The sequence below is a fragment of the Lycium barbarum genome, chromosome 1 (genome assembly GCF_019175385.1).
Source record: "Lycium barbarum isolate Lr01 chromosome 1, ASM1917538v2, whole genome shotgun sequence".
NCBI lineage: Eukaryota > Viridiplantae > Streptophyta > Magnoliopsida > Solanales > Solanaceae > Lycium > Lycium barbarum.
Window position 1 is genome coordinate 9,955,227 of NC_083337.1, and position 19,853 is coordinate 9,975,079.

The 19,853-nt window shown below is 35.5% G+C and overlaps 1 long non-coding RNA gene across 1 annotated transcript; it reads right to left on the bottom strand.

Annotated features, from left to right (window-relative positions):
• Positions 1 to 9,324: 9,324 nt before the first annotated feature.
• Positions 9,325 to 10,282, bottom strand: LOC132627228 (uncharacterized). The gene is made up of 3 exons (XR_009577813.1): positions 9,988 to 10,282; positions 9,536 to 9,911; positions 9,325 to 9,379 (listed from the first exon to the last, which is right to left on the bottom strand). It is a non-coding gene; the product is annotated as an uncharacterized LOC132627228 (long non-coding RNA).
• Positions 10,283 to 19,853: the final 9,571 nt, after the last annotated feature.

Below are 19,853 nucleotides of genomic sequence, written 5' to 3' on the forward strand. Positions count from 1 at the left end.
TTTTTATGCCAATACTATTTAGACTTGTATGTATATGTTAATTTTCCCCTTTAAAATATACATTATGCTATGGCAAGCCCGAATATGTGAAATTTGAAATGTCAAACCTATATGTTTGAAGTTTGAAACTTCATAACTGGATTATAACTTCAGTCCTACAGATTTGAAGCGGTTAAATGTTAAACACTTTATAACTTTCACCTAGCTTAGATAGAGGCACTCCAAGAACAAAGTGGTTAAATATTAAACACTTTATGATTTCGACTATTGATAAAAGAGTGGTCCTCCAAGGACAAAACAGCTAAATATAAATACTTTATAAATTTCGGCTATTGCTTAAACAGTGGCCCTCCAAGGACCAAGCAGCTATCTGTGCACTTCCCCCACATCTCTGAAGTCATTTCCATGAAGAAATTGCACGGTTTTCCCTTCAAACGGGCTGGTCTTTAATTTTTGGCCTTCAAAATCGAACTTATGCCTAGCAGAACATAAGTTCTTTAAGGGCCCAGCATAATTTATGAGATATTATAATGTGAAAATATAAACTTATGCCCCGCAAAAAATATTCCTCTCGAAAGAAAAAAAAGTGATACACAAAGTAGGGCCAAAAGTGCAAATGACCCAGTTTCCATAGGCCACTCAATAGTATGAATTTGGGCTTAAGTGGTAAAATAGTGGTTTGTTATCCTCTATGCCAAGGCCCATTTACTACAAGAGTTTGTGAAATGTATCAAATCATGCCATTCCTTTTCTTTTTGTGCATCATTTGTCAAACTGCATTTTCTTTTGATGCAACTAATATGTACACCTATTTATACCTTCTTTTTATAGGTGTACAATCAAACCCCTCTATTACAACATGGTTGGTTCCGAGTTTGTTAGAGTGAATGACTGTTATATATCTATAATAACATTTGACATTTAAATAATATTTGGATGTTATGAGTAAAAAATATATATATATATATATATATATATATATATATATATATATATATATATTTCTAAGTTTAATTACACTTTGTATAAAGAAGAGAAATCTTTTAATAATGAAAATATATATTAATATAATATTTATTGTCACAAGTAGTATATTAAAGTATTAAAGTATCAAAGTATTTGCTCAAAATCTCTAAAAATACTATTTCTATAAAGATGGTTAATTATTATATTACCGAAAAAGAAGATCGTTGTTATAAAGCGATAATTTTACAAAGAGCGTAATATTACAAAGATGGTTGTTGTTATACGTAAAAAATTGTTATAGAGAGGTAAAATATAACATTAAAAATCGGTTACGAAACAACTTAGTTATTAGACTTTTAGTAATGTGACATAAGAATGTTGTTAGAGAGAGGTGTGAGTGTATATATCAGTCCATTACACCTATTTATATCCTTCTTTTTTGGCAAAAGTGTGAATATGTATGGTCAAATAAATGCAGATAAATTAAGTATGAAGTACTCAACCACAATTTCAATCCACATATAGCGGGCCCAAAATATCATAAAAATAATAAAACAATAAGGATTACAATTAAAATCCCATTCGTGGAAGCTTCATCAATTACGATAACTAAAATTCCATTTAAAATATGATCAGACAGTGCCTTATTTCAATGTACTTTCTTCACGTTTTTAATATAGAAGTTGTTACTAAGAGACGAAGCAGTATCAAATCTTGTCGGCATTTCTTCAATATTTTAATAACAATAAACTAAAAACTAAAAAATATCAATGAACCTTAGTATCAGAGAGATTTTATCTGCAAATTGCAAATTTTATCTTTATACTGAAATGATTCGTTGTGATAATTGTATATTTTTTCTTCGTATGAAATAGACAGGATATCACAAGGTCCTGCACATTTGAGATTTGATCTGGTTGTCTTTGCCTACTAGTATTATTATATGGAAAAATAGAATCATGACAAGTTATAATTTGTAAAAGTACATACAAAGAATACGAAGCTTAAAATACAATGAGCAATTCGCAGGAATGCCCTTATTTTGGGTGGTCTTTAATTTTTTCCTTTGCCTAATACCCTGAGGTTTGGGGTTCGAACCCCGACTTAGTCGAAAAAAAAATTTGCAAGGCAGAGTTTTGTAGCAAAGTTAGGCATACTCGGGCAAAAGTTAGGCATCAGGTAGAATTTTGAATGCAAAACTCTACCTGCTCTGCAAGTCAAAGTTAGGCCACCGGCAGAATTTTGAATGCAAAACTCTACCTGCTCTACAAGCCAAAGTTAGGCCTCAGGCATAGTTTTGCAAGCCATCAGGCATAGTTTGCCTGCAAACTCTACCTGCAGGCATAGTTTGCCTGCAAACTCTACCTGCAGGCATAGTTTTGCAAGTCAAAGTTAGGCCTCAAGCATAGTTTTGCAAGCCAAAGTTAGGCCTCAGACATAGTTTTGCAAGCCAGTAGGCAGAGTTTTCCCTGCAAACTCTGCCTAGCGAATCTAAACCTCTGCCTTGCAATTTTTTTTTTAATTTTTGTCTGAGCCAGGGTTCGAATCCGGAACCCATGAGTTTTTAGGCAAAGGGCAAAAACTAAAGATTTCAAATTTAAGGGGAAAAAATTAAAGACGAGTGCTTTTGAAGGGCAATTCGCACCAAAAAAAACAAAAAAACAAAAAAAACAAAAAAACAAAAAAACAAAAAAACAAATACCATTTGTCATATGGATTAGTCGGGTTGGCAAAATTAGCTCATAAAATCATCAGTCATCCAACTCGCTTAAGTTTGGGGGGTTAATGACCCGTCCATTTTGTTAACGCCATCCATTTTGATCTGTCGAATTCAACCCATCTAAAAATTGGATTGATATACAACCCAAATTGACCCATAAGAAATTATGCCTAGATATTTTTATTTATTTAATATGTTACATATAGTCATAATAAATGACAAAAAAAAAATTTAGGTACTTAAACAAATTATAAGAAATAAACAAAGGTTTTAAAATTTAGTAAAAATTAGGCGAGTTGGGTTGCGACTTTGTTTTTTAGCCCATTTCAACAGGTCATTAGCGCAAATGCTCCGTTTCGGGCGGTCTTTAATTTTTGCCCATCAAATTCGTGGTTATCAATTTTTTCCCTTCACCATTTTTGGCGCGGTATAATTTAGATTTCGCAAGGCATATTTTATGTTTAATTTCGGCATATGTATCATAATATCCACACAAATTATGCCGGATAAGGCAAAACTGTCTACACTCAACATAATTTTAGATTTCACAAGACAAAGTTTACGTTTAACTTTGGCATCTGTATCATAATATCCACACAAATTATGCCGGACAGAAGGCAAAACTTTTAGCACTCTACATAAACTGAAAAATATTACAAAAGTTATGCTACATAACTTAATTCTTACAGAATTTATGCCGAGCAAGGCAAAAGTTTAGTTTCCGAAGATAAAATGTTACAAAAATTATGCCTTCCGAAGTAGGTCCGGATATTTTTCATTAAATAAGTAGAAGAGGCAAAATTTAAAAACCACATATATGGGTGGGGGGGGGGGGGTGGGGGGGGGGGGGAGAAGGGAATTGAAGACTAGTGCGTTTGAAGGGCAATCCGCGCAAAATGCATAAATAATTTTTGGACGAGTTAATGACATTTTTTTGCACGGATTACCCTTCAAAGACGCTGTTCTTTAATTTTTCCCTTCGCTTAAAAAAGTGCCGAAAATACCCCGAGGTCTTAAGTTCGAATCATTGCTAAGTAAGAAAATAATAATTTCGCAAGACAGAGTTTCGTAGCAAAATAGGCCTATTTGGGCAAAAGTCTGCCTTAAGGTAGATTTTTTTATCTTTTGACTGCGAATAGGCCTACTTTGCTACGAAACTCTGCCTTGCAATTTTTTTTTAACTGAGCTAGGGTTCGAACCCAGTATCTCGGGGTATTTTAGGCGAAAGGCAAAAATTAATGACCAGCAATTTGAGGGACAAAAATTAAAGACCACCCTTGAATAAGGGAAATCGTGCAAACTGTCCATTAATGACCCGCTCATTTATTAACTCAATCTATTTTGATGTGGCCAAATTCAGCCCAATCTATTCATTTGATACCCATGTCTATTACTATCATTTCCAAAGAAAATTGCAAGTGTGAACGCTTCCAAGTTCCAAGTCAAATCTGGTCAAGCTAATGCCTGTGGTGGTAAGCGTCAAGCTATTTTCTCTCTTTTTCTTTTCTTTCCCAATTTAAATATTGAATTTAGATATAATAAAAATATATTTTATTCTATTGATGAAATTTAACCTATAATGTAAGTTATTAATTACTAATGTAAGTTATTAATTACTCTCTCCAAATCAAAAAGAGTATCTACCTAGTCATTTGCACACCCCTTAAGAAAATACTCACTTAATCTTTTTTTTTCTTTGGTCAAAAAGAGTGTCCACTTATCAAATCAAGAAAGAGTTAACTTTTTTTTTTTTGCTTCATATTTGTCCCTATTAAATGCTATGTGATCAAATCCCAATATCTATTTAATTAGGGGCAGTTTAGTCAAATTACCTATTTTTTTTCTCGGAATTAGTATTTTCTTAAGGGGTGTGCAAATCGCTAAGTGGTCACTCTTTTTGATCCGGAGGGAGTACTAATTTTAAGGGAAAAATAGATAATTTGACTAAACTGCCCCTAATTAAATAAGTATTGAGATTTGATCACATGACACTTAATAGGGAAAAATTTGAAAAAAATAAGGTTAATTCTTTCTTGACTTGATAAGTGGACACTCTTTTGGACTTAAAAAAAAGGCTAAGTGAACACTCTTTTTGATACGGAAGGAGTATCATTTTTATCAGGTTACCGGTTAACCCTTATAACTTCGATAAGGAAGTGATGGATGATTTTAGTAGTGAATAAATATTGAAGTTTGAACCACTGTTAATTCACACGTGAAAAAAAAAAAAATCGCTTTTCACATGATTCTTATCTTATCTGATTGTTCTTTTTGCTTGTAATTCTACCAGCAGAATCTTCAAGCAGAATTGGCAGTGTGCCTTCTACTTATCAACATGACTTTAAAATAATTTTGGTTTGTCTGCTAGAAATACAAGTAATAACTTTTAAGAAAATCACTTTATAGGTTACATCAGTAAGAGATTTTATCACAAGTTCACAACTATTTGTGACTGCATTAGCAGATATCATAGGGAATTTTGAAGTTTCATGCCAAGTTTACTTATGGGTGCTATGGCTAGCTCTTTAATGTTAATCTCTAAATTTGGCATCAACATAAATAGTTCCATGTATCAGGATTTGATGTAGATCACTAATTAGATAATGTGGGTTATGTAATAGAAAAGGCTAATAATTAATTTACGGTACTACTTTAAAATTCTTATTATGATATTTTTCTCCTGTTCTCTTATATACTACTTATGTTGTATGTGCGCACAAAATCACATAAGAACCAATTGATGTGAAGTGTGAACACGACAAGGTCAATACATGTACAATACGTGTCACGGCTTCGGCAGAACTCAATAACTTTGGCTCATATCCTATATTATTTGTATTAAGAAAATCACTCTAATATATAAATAATCTATCTCGAACTCAGCAAACAGTTATGTCTTTAAACTCATAATTCATAAACTTAAAATCTTGAATGCTTCGACAGTCATAGCTTTAAGCCTCTAAGCATGGAGAGAGCCCTCTAAATGTAAATATGTCAAAAAGCCAGTGGCATTTCCAATCACTCAGCTCTATATATACAACACCACACAACTCTCTCAAACTCTCAAACAAGAAAAAGAAAAGCAAAGGTCACAAACACAAATTTATACACCAACATTGGGCCAAAAATGGATGGAACTAAGAAAGTGATGGTGAATGAAGTAAACATATCAAGAAGGCTTGTACATATGCCTCCAATTCCAAAAAGAGGGCAAGTTAAGGTTGGTATAATGTTGGGTTTGGCTCAATCTTTGTCATCAATATTCTCTACTAGGACCCCTTCTCAGTCATGACTTGAAGATAGAGAGACAAAGAACCTAGTTTTGGGAAATTTAGAATTTGTTAGAGGATACATTTTACTAATTGTGAACCTCTTGAGCTTTGTCTTGAACTTTTGTACAAGTTTTAATGCTGGTTTTCTCTAATTTGGGCCTCCTTTTGTAGTTTTTGGGAGTTAACTCTCGTCTCTCAATATCTTTGGTCTTTATTCAAATTCGTTAAAGAAAACAGGAATATTCTCTATAAACTTCTTAAAAATGATAAATCTTGATCTAAATTATGAACGAAACAATGTTTCATTCTTTTCAGTAGCATTCTTCTAAGTTAACCACGAATGGAGTGTCACAATCCAATTCATCTGCAAAAAGCGAATTTGCTTTTTTTTTTTTTCATTAAAAAGTTTCGTCATTGTAGTAAGGAGTAGTAAATTTTTCAATGCTTGCTCTCATCAAAATCCTCATATCTTTAGCCTCAAATCACAAATATATTTGAATTTTCGGTTGAACTCTCTAATTTAGTTTAAGGTCTCATCGTTATATAAACCATTAATAACCTCTAAAAGAGCAATAATATTCTGTTTTCATTTATTCAGAATTGACGATGGTGCACCCTTTTTTGTTTGTTTGTTTTGTTGAAAAGGTGTTTTCACCATGTATTATTCAAATCAAACGCAAGCACACTAGTAATTAGAGACGGAGGAATAACATTCCACTCCATCAAACCAGACATAAAAGCAGAAACTGTAGTAAGACAATAAGCAAGCTGATTTGCTGATTTCTTTGAGAAGAGTTTTACAATCAAAGAATAAAACATCAAAATAAGAGTAATTCACCAAATTTCCTTCCAGAGCTTGCCTCACGAGTAGATCATCAGTTTCCAAAGTAAGTCTTGTTGTACCGAATCGCTCCTTTAACCAAGTAAGAACCTCACACACTCCTATGATCTCGGCCAATAAAGGGCTAGCAACACAGCCGAGAAATATTATTTTTCTAGCGATGAATTGACCCCAGTGATCACGTAGCGCCATGCCTATCCCCGCAAAAACTGTATGGATATTGTAAGAGGCATCAACATTACATTTGATGTGGAAAGCGGACGCAGTTCCCATTTAGTAGTCATAGTATTCACGACATCAGTAGGCATCTCGTCCCTCAAATTGGCATTCCAACCGCTCCTTCTTCGGACGGTACAAAGTGGTAGTGGCACTTTGCTTATTATTTTCACTATTATCATAAATTAAATAGTTGGTAGCTCCAAACTTGTTCAGTTAATAGGAAATTAAAGCTTGGACCAAAAAGAAAAAGAAGAAGAGAAAGAATAAAAAATGGGATGTTGAACCTCAGTAGTCAAAACATAATCACAAGTTCACAATAATTGCAGAACATCTTCATCACATTAAATTTTTGTGATCACCAAGAACTTCTTCTGGCCAACCTTTAGGATGGTATAAGAAACTAAAATATTCTTTGACTTGATTTGGTTTGATTTTCAATATAAAATAAGATTACTACTTGATTTACGAAAGTGCATAATTGTCACGTTTCATAGTGAAATTTCTCACATATAAATATTTCAACAGGTAATGGGTTAACCAATTTGTTCGGTTCACTAAACATACATCAATTTATGAGAAATTATGCCTTTTAACTCTAGTAGATTGGGTAAATTGAATTACACATTTCATGTTAAAAAAAAAACTAAAAAATCTGCAAAATAAAGAAAAACGACTTTGTTTGGTTCGACTTTGATTCGCATATTTTACAAAGCGACATCGGTGGTTTGGTCACTCTGGTGTTAATTAACATAAAAATCAAAACAAGTTGAACCACGAACATCCTTAAGTCGAATTATTTAACTAGAAAAAACTTACTTTATATATTTCTTTGGCATAGAAATTAAATACCATGATGGTAGTAATTTACCAGACCTGAGCTTATGCTTTCTCACCAGGGCCCCCATAGAGTACAAAATGTTGAAACTTTCCAGGTCTGGCACGTGGTATGTCAATAACCTTGTATGGATTAGGATTGTCGACGTATGTTGTTGTTTTTATCTACGTCTATGGTTTCACCTTTAACATTTTGAACTTGAATGAAGTCCCCCACAATAAGCACCATAAACTAGTGGACTATATACCACTCCTCCAATTCAACACTTGTAGCAAAGCTAGCCAAGCCAGTGAAGATATTTTTAGGCCAAAAACCAATTTGTATGCGATTTTCTTCAAGACGAAGCCACCAATTTTCATTGACCAGATCCTTTTATTTTTTATCATCAAAAAAGAAAAAAAATTTGCTAATTTTAAATACTAGTTCTTGAGTACTATTGAACTAAATTGAAAGAAGTACTATAAAAAAAACATAGAATGTACCCGACTGATGGACATTGTGTCTTCCTCCGAATAATCATCTCAACGATGTGAAACGGGATCATATACCATATCAATAGGTACCTCATTGTTCACTAGAACAAAACCAGGACATAATGTGTTGAAACAATGCTTATTACCGGCCTACAAAAATACGCCATATATAAGCTATTTATGCAAATTGAGGTACATAGATAAACAAAAAGACTACTTGAGAATACTTGTTTCTCAAAATTGAGTTATAAATCATTGAAGTAAATTATAAGAAGACTTAATTGAAAATGTATAAAGAGGCTAGTTTTGGTATCTCCATAGAGTGTTGGATTCGCCTAGAGTTCGAAATAGAGATATTGTGATGATTGAGTTGATAGTAATTCTAACACTTGCATCAAGATACAATTTCAATTCCTAATAAAATTGAGGAAAAAAAAAGAAGCTTCGACAGCAAGAATTACAATTAAATTGATGAATTTAGACTTACTCTCTAACCAACTTGTACAATATCTAATCCTTTTTTATTTTTCAATCGACATGCACTATGTTGGTGACCTTTAACAGAAGGATTCCATACACTAGTTGCCATTTCAGCTCCTGCAAACTTATTATTTGGGTTATTTTCAGTCCGAGCTATTGCAACCTGTATGTAGTGAACAAATTTTTATTAACTCATAATGTGTATTTTCTTGTCAAATCTTAGTTTTTGTTTATTTATCTCTAAATATAAAATAAGTGCCAGGTAAAAATGGAAAAAAGAGAGATAATGTGAGAATTTAATGTTGCCTACCACTTCCTAAGATAAATCTGACAAGTATAGAGCCCACTAAAATCGCAAAATTTAACTATTTTTTGTCATGTAAATCTAATTCAAAAAGGAAAAAGCAAAGATCTACGAAGCATAACTCAATATTTAACATCTGAATATTTCAAATCCAATTAACTGACAGACATTTTAACAAGTAGAAAATGAGAGGGTGAATTTATATATTCATGTACCTTGTATCCTTGTGAAGATCTTTATATTCCTTTTGGCTCACTATTGTTGTTAGTCTGTATAGAGGCAGTAAATTATATATGAGATTTTCGAAATTAGAAACCTAAACATGTTTAATCTTTACAGACGAAGTCTTTAAGTTTTCTTATTATAATTTGAGATGAAGTGAATTATTCTAGCAAAAGCAGTAAATTGGTGTGATATTATCTTACCGCAGTCAATTGAGCATTAACTGTGACATCTTCCGGTGGTGGCATACTTGATAAGATCTTCTTTTGTAATTCTTTTAATTGGAACTGTTCTAGGGGCACAACCTTTGCCATTTAACCATATCCTCGATGCCGGACTAGTTGACGAGTTACCTGCATTTTGCTTTGTTGTCGCTAAAGTAGGTTTCATCTGGAGATTTAAAACTAAATTATGCATCACAAATTCACAATATCGTATATGCATTTCTAGAAAGCTCAACATAAAATGGACATTTAAGAGACATGCCTGGGGATGAAAATTATGATTCTTCAATAACGGATGATCGAATGCAGGTTGTTTATAGAAATCCACACAATCATATGTATCACCATATATAGTCTGTGAACCAAAAACTCATAAGTAAGAATCAATCAAGAGAATTATAAGCACACATATTTTCAAAGATATACAGTACCTTAATTGTTTTGACTGCTAGTTTGTTCAAAAGGTGAAGTTGTTTCTCTATCTCTAAGTCTTCCAGTTTGGACAACTTTGTCTCTCCTTGAACCCCATTGTAACTCAGAAGAAAATATAGCGATAAGAGAATTCATCCAAAAATTCGTTGATGCATCAATATTTGCCCGAATTCATAAATTTATTTTATAGGGGATAAATGTCTAGATATATGCCAGACTAATGTTTAAGCAACCAAGTTAATTAACATAAAATGAAAGCACTAAACCGAGACTAAGCTGACTTACTATATGTACGAGCTAGAGGTGAATTGAAGTATATGAGCACATATATCACCTTTGCTAATCTTATGAAGATGTTATATAGAGAGGTGACGAATGTAATGTAATTTTCTGAAGTGTGATCAACATAATCCACAATAATGTTAGGATTGGAAAAGTCTTCTATTCATAACCGGAACAGAATTACAATAGGAAGAGCAACTCTCACACTCAACTATTACAAATAATCAATCCTAAACTGAATACATATATCTCACTCAAGTGTTTTCCTTACTGTTTTTCTCTCTTGCTCTTGGTGATGCGCTACAACTGAGCTTAACACCTCTATTTACAGTGTTGGATGTGGACTGACTAGTCAAAGGCAATAATGTAGTTTGACTGGTCAATGGTAATGATGTGGTCAAGTGTAATGATGGGGTCAAATGTGATGATGGGGTCAAATATGATGATTGAGAATGGATCCTACAAATCTCCCCCTCCAGTCTCCGTCGAATATTGTTCAATCCAACTATGTCAGAACACAACTTGTGTTTCTCGCATGGCACCACCTTTGTTAGCATGTCTGTAAGATTGTCGTTTGTGTTGATCTTGGAGAGCTTCAATTCATGTTGCTCGACTGCTTCTCTGATCCAGTGATATCGAACGTCAATATGTTTTTTGCGTGAGTGGTACATCGAGTTTTTGCTGAGATCCATAGCGCTTTGACTATCACAATGAACTGTGTATTCTTCTTATCGGAAACCCAGTTCTTGAAGGAAACGTTTCAGCTACATAAGCTCCTTCCCAGCTTCAACTGCGGCAATGTATTCGGCTTCTGTGGTTGATAGTGCTACACACTTCTGTAACTTGGATTGCCATGACACAGCTCCCCCTGCAAATGTGAATATATAACTCGAAGTTGATTTCCTGCTATCATAATCTCCTGCCATGTCAGCATCAGTGTAACCTTCCAAAATCGACTTGGCTCCCCCATAGCACAAACATAGTCTGGATGTACCCTTCAGGTACCGTAGTATCCACTTGACAACTTTCCAATGTTTTCTTCCTGGATTTGATAAGTATCTGCTCACAACACCGACAGCATGAGCAATGTCTGGCCTTGTGCACACCATTGCATACATCAAACTTCCAACTGCTGAAGAGTAGGGCACTGCTTTCATCTTCTTCTTTTCTTCTTCGGAAGAAGGACAACTTTCCTTGCTCAACTTGAAGTGATTTGCTAGTGGAGTACCAACAGGCTTGGTATTTTTCATGTTGAACCTTTTGATCACGCGTTCAACGTATTCCTCTTGTGACAAGAACAACTTCTTTGCCTTTCGATCACGAACGATTTTCATGCCCAAGATATGTTGTGCAGGGCCTAAGTCTTTCATATCAAAGAACTTAGACAAATCTTTCTTCAAGTTGTTGATCATAGTTTCATCCTGGCCTACTATCAGCATATCATCCACATAGAGCAGAAGGATGATAAATTTTCCATCGGGGAACTTCTTCAAGTACACACAATGATCTGCAATTGTTCTTTTGTATTAATGTTTCAGCATGAATGAGTCGAACTTTTTGTACCATTGCCTTGGGGCTTGTTTGAGACCGTAGAGACTCTTCCTTAACTTGCAAACGAGATGCTCTTTCTTTGGGATTCGAAAACCATCGGGCTGCTCCATGTATATTTCTTCCTCCAAATCACCATGCAGAAAAGCTGTTTTCACGTCCATCTGCTCAAGTTCAAGATCCATACTTGCCACCAATCCGAGAACCACTCGGATAGACATCATCTTCACAACCGGCGAAAAAATCTCATCAAAGTCGATTCCTTCCTTTTGTTGGAAACCTTTGACTACGAGCCTCGCCTTGTACTTCACGATATTTCCGCAAGCATCTTTCTTGAGCTTGAAAACCCATTTGTTCTTCAAGGCCTTCTTTCCCGGAGGAAGTTTCACCAACTCATATGTTTGATTCTTCTGTAAAGAATTCATTTCTTCCTTCATGGCCTGTCGCCAATTGGATTTTTCACGATGAGATTGAGCTTCTTGAAAGCTCTCTGGCTCCCCTTCGCTGGTAAGAAGGATCCATTCTGTTGGCGAGTATGACCTTTGAGGGATTAACCCTCGTGCAGAACGTCGAGCTTGATTATTTCCAGCTGCGTCTTGGGGTGAAGGCTCCCCCTGCTCAAGAATTTCTTCGTTTTGATCATCATCAACATCTGCCGGATTAATGTTTTCTTGTTCATCATGGACATTATCATGAAGTTCCTCGTTGTTGAGAGGAATGTGTGGTGATTCAGGGACATCATCTGGAGCATGATAACTTCGTTGCTTGTTGACTGTTGGAGCATACTCATGAAACTGGTTTTCATGAAATATGACGTCTCTACTTCGAATCACTTTCTTCATTTCGGGATCCCACGGCCTGTATCCGAACTCTTGATCTCCATAGCCGATAAAGATACACGGAGTTGATATGAGATCAAGCTTCTGCCTCAACTCCTTGGATACATACACAAATGTCTTGCACCCGAACACTTTCAAGTGAGAATATGAAATATCTTTCCCAGACCATATCTTTTCTGGAACTTCAAAGTTCAATGGGACTGAAGGTGACCTGTTTATAAGATAACAAACTGTCAGAACAGCTTCGCCCCAGAATGGCTTTGGCAGTTTAGCCATACTGAGCATGCATCGGACTTTCTCAACAATAGTGCGGTTCATTCTTTCAGCTACACCGTTATGTTGTGGTGTTCGTGGCACCGTCATCTCATGTCTGATCCCATGTTCAGCACAATATGCCAAAAACTCCCGGGAAGTGTACTCGCCTCCATTGTCGGATCGGAGGCATTTCAGCTTCTTTCCAGTCTCCCTTTCTACCATAGCATGGAATGTCTTGAAACGATCGAATACTTGATCCTTCGATTTGAGACAATAAGACCAAACCTTCCGTGATGTGTTGTCGATGAATGTCACGAAGTATTTGCTACCACCAAGAGATTCTTCTTCAATGGGTCCACACACGTCAGAGCGGACAAGGCTCGGCAACTCGGAACGATTCTTTCTGGTGGAACTGAAAAAAACTCTATGTTGTTTCCCAAATAAACAGTGATCACATGGATACAAAGTTACGTCTTTATCTATTGAGATGGCTTCTTTCTTTGCAAGAGTCGTCAATCCCTTCAGACTCATGTGGCCCAATCGTCTATGTCACAAGTTTGGCGATATCTCTTCTTCAACTGCATTGAGACTCGGTCGATACAACTTTACATTGGTTTTGTAAAGAGTACCACAAATATGTCCTCTAGCAATAACCATAGAGCCTTTGGACAGCTTCCACGTACTATCCTCGAACAGATTTCCATACCCCTGTCGATCCAGAGCTACTCCTGAGATCAGGTTCAATCTCAGATCCGGAACATGACGAACCTCTTTCAACACAAGTGAGCTTCCATTGCTGGTTTTTATGTGCACATCACCAATGCCAACAATGCTCGAGAAACTGGTGTTGCCCATCTTCACAACGCCGTGGTCTCTAGATTTATAAGTACCGAACAAATCTCGGTGTGGAATGGCATGGAATGATGCAGCAGTATCAATCACCCACTCAATATCATTTGTGCCCACGTGTAGGCATGCTTCCTCTCCGCATGTAACAAGTGCAATGTCTGGTGACACGGTGACCATGGTCTCACCATCTTCCTTGCTCAAACTCTGGTTAGTTTGAGGCTGCTCCCGTTTAAGCTTTCGACACTCCACCTTCTTGTGGCCATAGTTGCCACAATAGTTACAATAGCCCTCGAACCAAGTGTTGGTATCGACGGACTTTCCTCGCTCTCGTGATCTCCCTCGAACTTGAGATCTTCCTCTACTTTGACCTCGACCTCTACCTTTGCCTCGGCCTCTTCCTCTACCTCCGCTTCTACCTCCGTTAGGTCCACTATTTTCAGAAACAAGGGCATATGATTGATCTACCCCGGCTTCTTTTCTTCGCGATTCCTCGTTTATTAAGGCGTCCATGACCATCTGTATGGTCACCTTACCATTGGGGGCGGAATTACTGAGAGTGACGATAAGAGTCTCCCAGCTATCAGGTAGAGAACTTAGGAGCAAGATTGCTTGGTCTTCATCTTTGAGAACCTATTCGGCTGCACTTAGCTAGTTCACGAGATCTTGGAACTGACTTGTATGTTCTGTGACAGAGGTACCGCTACGTAGCTTGTGATTTACCAATCGCCTCATCAACAATGTTTTATTTCGAGCCGTTTTTGCTTGGTACATGCTCCCAAGCTTTTCCCAAAGTTTGTAAGCACTCGTTTCCTGCGCGACATGATGGAATACACTATGGTCAATCCACTGTCGAATTTGTGCGACCGTTTTCCTATTCATTCTTGCCCATTCTTCGCCTATCTTCTTGTCGGGTTTGGCATCTTTATTTTCGAGCGGCTCGGCTAAAACCTTCAAATTTAACAAGTCCTCCATACGAGGTTTCCACATGTTATAATTTGAGGATGTTAGCGGAATCATGGTATCCGATGATGATTTCTCCATGATAAAGTGCACCTAATTTGCTTGTACTGGACTGTGGAAGAAGAATCAGGCAAAACGGGACTCACGGTTGAATCCGGAATGGTCGAAAACCTAGGGAACCGGTTTGACCAATCTGAAAACCGGACAAAAACAGAGTGAACCGGGCTGCACTAATTCAAATCGAACCGGGCCGGTTTAACCACTGGCTGGTTGAAAGAGTCAACAAAAGGATGATGTGGCAATTGGATTTTGACCAGATCTGGTTCTTGTCAAACGGGTTGGTCTGGACAAAACGGGTCGGGACGGACGGGTTACTGGGTCGGATCGGGTTTCTCCGGTCGTCTTCTCCGGCGAGCTGGTGGCCGGAAGGTGGTGGAGCGGCGGCGGCGGCGATGGTGGACAGAGAAACTTTGACTGGACTTTTGGAAGCCTTCCGGTGGTCGAAAAATTCCGAAAAATATATATTCGGAATCCTCGGAACGAGATCTTTCTAATGGTATACTCAGAACACAATTTTGGGACAAAAATATTTTGACTGAAAATTTTACGAAACTTTAAAAGATTGGCCTGGAAGATTAACCAAGCTCTGATACCACTTGTTAGGATTGGAAAAGTCTTCTATTCATAATCGGAACAGAATTACAATAGGAGGAGCAACTCTCACACTCAACTATTACAAAAAACCAATCCTAAACTGAATAAATATATCTCACTCAAGTGTTTTCCTTACTGTTTTTCTCTCTTGCTCTTGGTGATGCACTACAACTGAGCTTAACACCTCTATTTACAGTGTTGGATGTGGACTGACTAGTCAAAGGCAACAATGTAGTTTGACTGGTCAATGGTAATGATATGATCAAGTGTAATGATGGGGTCAAATGTGATGATGGAGTCAAATATGATGATGGAGAATGGACCCTACAAATAAGATTTTCTGTTAATTAATATTAAATGCTCATTTCGAAGTCAAATCCAAAAAGACAATCTCATGACTATAGATCAGATTACCATCAGAATTACTTAATAACAAAATGTACACAGATTTTCTGTTTGACTATCACTCTGTCTGACAAAAAATTTCGGTGAGGTCACTTGGCTGCAACTATGTTGTGCAACCATTTTACAGCGTAGCTGTTGCAGTCCATATGTAAATTACGAATCAAGATATACAAAACTTCAACAATTAAGAAAAATATCAAAACAACTTCCTGACTGAAAAACACTAGACATCCAATTGCGCCGATACTAAGTTTTTTTTTTTTTGGTGGGACAATTAGATATTCACCGCTTGCCAAAAGTAATTACAACCGTTGAGTCATATCTACAAAAACATATACAATAGTTATGCGTAAAATGTTGTATATATACACATTAATTCATGTTGTAGGATAGCAGCGTACCCATTTTGTAGTTCACCAAAATATCCTTACCAGCTAATTAAAAGTCCATTAAAATAGGGACTTTTTAGTCTTTTACTAGAATATTTCTCTCTTATCTCTTCCTATTCAAATTCCCCAAATTTCTCCTATGTGCATTTCGTTACAACATACAACACTCCTCTGTTCTCCCATCAAAAGCACTTTTCGATCAGAAATTTCTTATTACTATACTTCCTTATTGCAATACTTCACTCTTGGTCACCATCATGAATGTCACTGTAGTGTTTGTTCCTTAAGGTATTGGAGTAAAGATTGGAAGGTGTTTTGACAATTTGTCTAGAAGTAACCCATAATTTGACACTTTGTTTTTCATTGTTACTATATAGGGAAAGGAAATCATTTATGTGTTTATGTAACTCAACCAAACTTTGCTTTGAATTTCATCAGCTCAATTTTTCTGTACCAGGTAAAATTAATTGAGTCCGGAACCAAAATAACCCCAAAAAAAAGGGTATGAACCAAAATACCCCAGGAAAAAAAACGGGTACAAAAGTACCTTTAACGCATGAAAATCATGCGTTAAAGGACTTAACGCAGACGGAGCCGTTAAGTCCTTTAAAGCATGATTTTCATGCGTTAAAGATGTCCCTTTTTTGGCAAATATTTTGATAACCTTTAACGCATGATTTTCATGCGTTAAAGGTTTATCCCTTTTTAAAAAAAATAAAAAATTCTTTCTTTCTTTTCTTTCTTTCTTTCTTTCTTTCTTTCACACTTTTTTACATACTTTAGACATAGATTAATCATGCTTCGAGATTCCAAAACTTGAATATTTTATATAGAACCCTATTTATTTTTATGCGATTAATAAGGTAGGCTCAACACATCAAGGATACACAAAACTTCGGATTGTCGTTTTAGTGGTTGAAAAGTGCTCGAAGTCCATTTTTGTTTGAAAACTTATTGTCATTAGCTTTAAGTTATTTATGTTTTAGGGTTACACATTATTTTTATATTAATGCGTAACTTTATTTTTAGTGATTATAACTTTATTTTTATAATCAATTAACAAAATATCAATTCATGATCAATTATTTATGTGTAATTTTTTTTTTTTTTTGCGTTATACCCTTCAACCCCCAACTAATTGGAGTCTGCAACTTAAATAACCCAAAAAGTGGATTTGGGTACCAAAATAACCCATTAAAAAACCTTTTGCGCACTAATTTATTTGTAAGTTGGTGAAATTTTAAATGGCCATAAATTTGTGCTCGGATGTCCATTTGATGCGATTTTTTTTATTTTGGGTATTTTTTCCAGATCTATGCGTCTGAACTGCCGCAAGGCTGTTCGGCCGCCCCAAATTTTCGAAAAACGTCAGTTATCCCATTCAATTTCAATTTTCCCCCAAATTAGTGTGTAATTTTCATTTATTTCTTTTTTAAATCTAATGGCGAAAAATATATTTCACTTCCATAATCCCGTGATAATGATGTTTTCAATGTCAATTTCAAGGTTCCAAATTCAATTTAAGAAAACAAGCTAGATAGCATTAGTGAACATACAAAATAATAAAAAGTGTCTACATTGTTACTTTAACCAACTTGGCATGGTGGTAAAGCCTTTGGCTTTTGACTTTTTTTAATCTCATCCACCAGGGATCAAACCTCAGCGGGAGCGTTGAGAAGATATTATTAGTAAAAAAATGAACTAATTTATTTAACGATTGACATGGATAAACAAGTAAATAACATGGGAAAAACAATTTCAGAAATAAATATATTAACAATGACATAATTAATAAATATTAACAATGCCATAATTAACAAATAATTAACGGAGATCCATGGAGGTGTCGTATTTGTAAATACTAAATTATTCATTATTCTTGAAATTAACTAAAAAAAATCTCTAATTAGAACTTACTTAACTAGGATAAGTTATGGAGGATTTAATTAGTTATTTTGAATAATCCATGATATTGTATTGTCGATTATAATTTACTTAACTCATCTAGTTAAAGTAATAACGAACAAAATTTTATATTAACTAACTAATCCTTCATCAAAAAATTATGTTAACTAACTAATCCTTTTCGGAAATTCTGTTAATGATGTTAAATCTAAAACTAAGGATTTAGCTTATCGTTTGTTATTCAGGATTTAGTTTATCGTTCGTTATTCCGGATTTAGTTTATTATTTGTTATTCAGGATTTAACTTATTGTTCGTTATTCGTTAATGGATTATTTTGGTACCCAAACCCACTTTTGAAGTTATTTAAGTTGCGGACTCCAATTAGTTGGGTGTTGAAAGGTATAATGCAAAAAAAAAAAACAAAAAAACATACACATAAATAATTGATCATGAATTGATATTTTGTTAATTGATTATAAAAATAAAGTTGTAATCACTAAAAATAAAGTTACGCATTAATATAAAAATAATGTGTAACCCTAAAACATAAATAACTTAAAGCTAATGACAACAAGTCTTCAAACAAAAATGGACTTCGAGCACTTTTCAACCACTAAAACGACAATCCGAAGTTTTGTGTATCCTTGATGTGTTGAGCCTACCTTATTAATCGCACAAAAATAAATAGGGTTCTATATAAAATATTCAAGTTTTGGAGTCTCGAAGCATGATTAATCTATGTCTAAAGTATGTAAAAAAGTGTGAAAGAAAGGAAGAAAGAAAGAAAGAAAGAAAGAGAGAGAAGAAAGATTTTTTTTTTTTTTTTTTTTAAAAAGGGATAAACCTTTAACGCATGAAAATCATGCGTTAAAGGTCATCAAAAAATTTGACAAAAAAAGGGACACCTTTAACGCATGAAAATCATGCGTTAAAGGTACTTTTGTACCCGTTTTTTTTCCTGGGGTATTTTGGTTCATACCCTTTTTTTGGGGGTTATTTTGGTTCCGGACTCAAATTAATTAGAATAATAAGATACGAACAAGTGTAAAAAAAGAGAATGAAGAAGGAGGAAAAATCTACTTGACTAAGAATGAAGGAGGAAAAATCTACTTGACTATCTTTGGGTTGGATTTCATCAAGCTAAGGAGAAAAAGAAAAAGAGAAGATGGAAAATGATTAGTTGGTCGTTGGTCTAGCTTTTGGAAAATACAGAAAACCCCTGCTTTTAAAAGATCCTTGACATTTGGCACAAATATCATGTTTTGTGTCATATTACATCCTAATCTTATGATTTTTACCGCTTAATTCATGATGCAATCGTCGTATTTAAACTTATGTCGTTATATTTCATGTGTATAGGTACGATGACGACAAATGATGAAAACTGTGCTTAAAATGATTTGATTTCGTAGCATATGAAGATTAGATGAGGTGACGAGTCGAAGGCCACAAAGGATGAACTAAAAGAAGATTAATTCGACTGCAGATCCCCGCCTTTCTTCCGCGATGCGGAAGCATCGCGGGAAGCCTCAGAATATCAGCCGATCTAGCCGCATCGCATGGAGAAAGCGGACACACCAGCTCAGTCATCACCATCTCGCGATCCCTCCGCATCGCGGAAGGAAAGCGAGAACCTGCAGAACATCAGGCGATCCTTCCGCGATGCGGAAGGAAAGCGAGGACCTGCGGATGTTTTCCCGATTAGACTAGGATTTGGATTCCTTATTTATTATTTTTACCCTAGCCTATATATAGACGTTCTAAGAGCTGAGAACGGT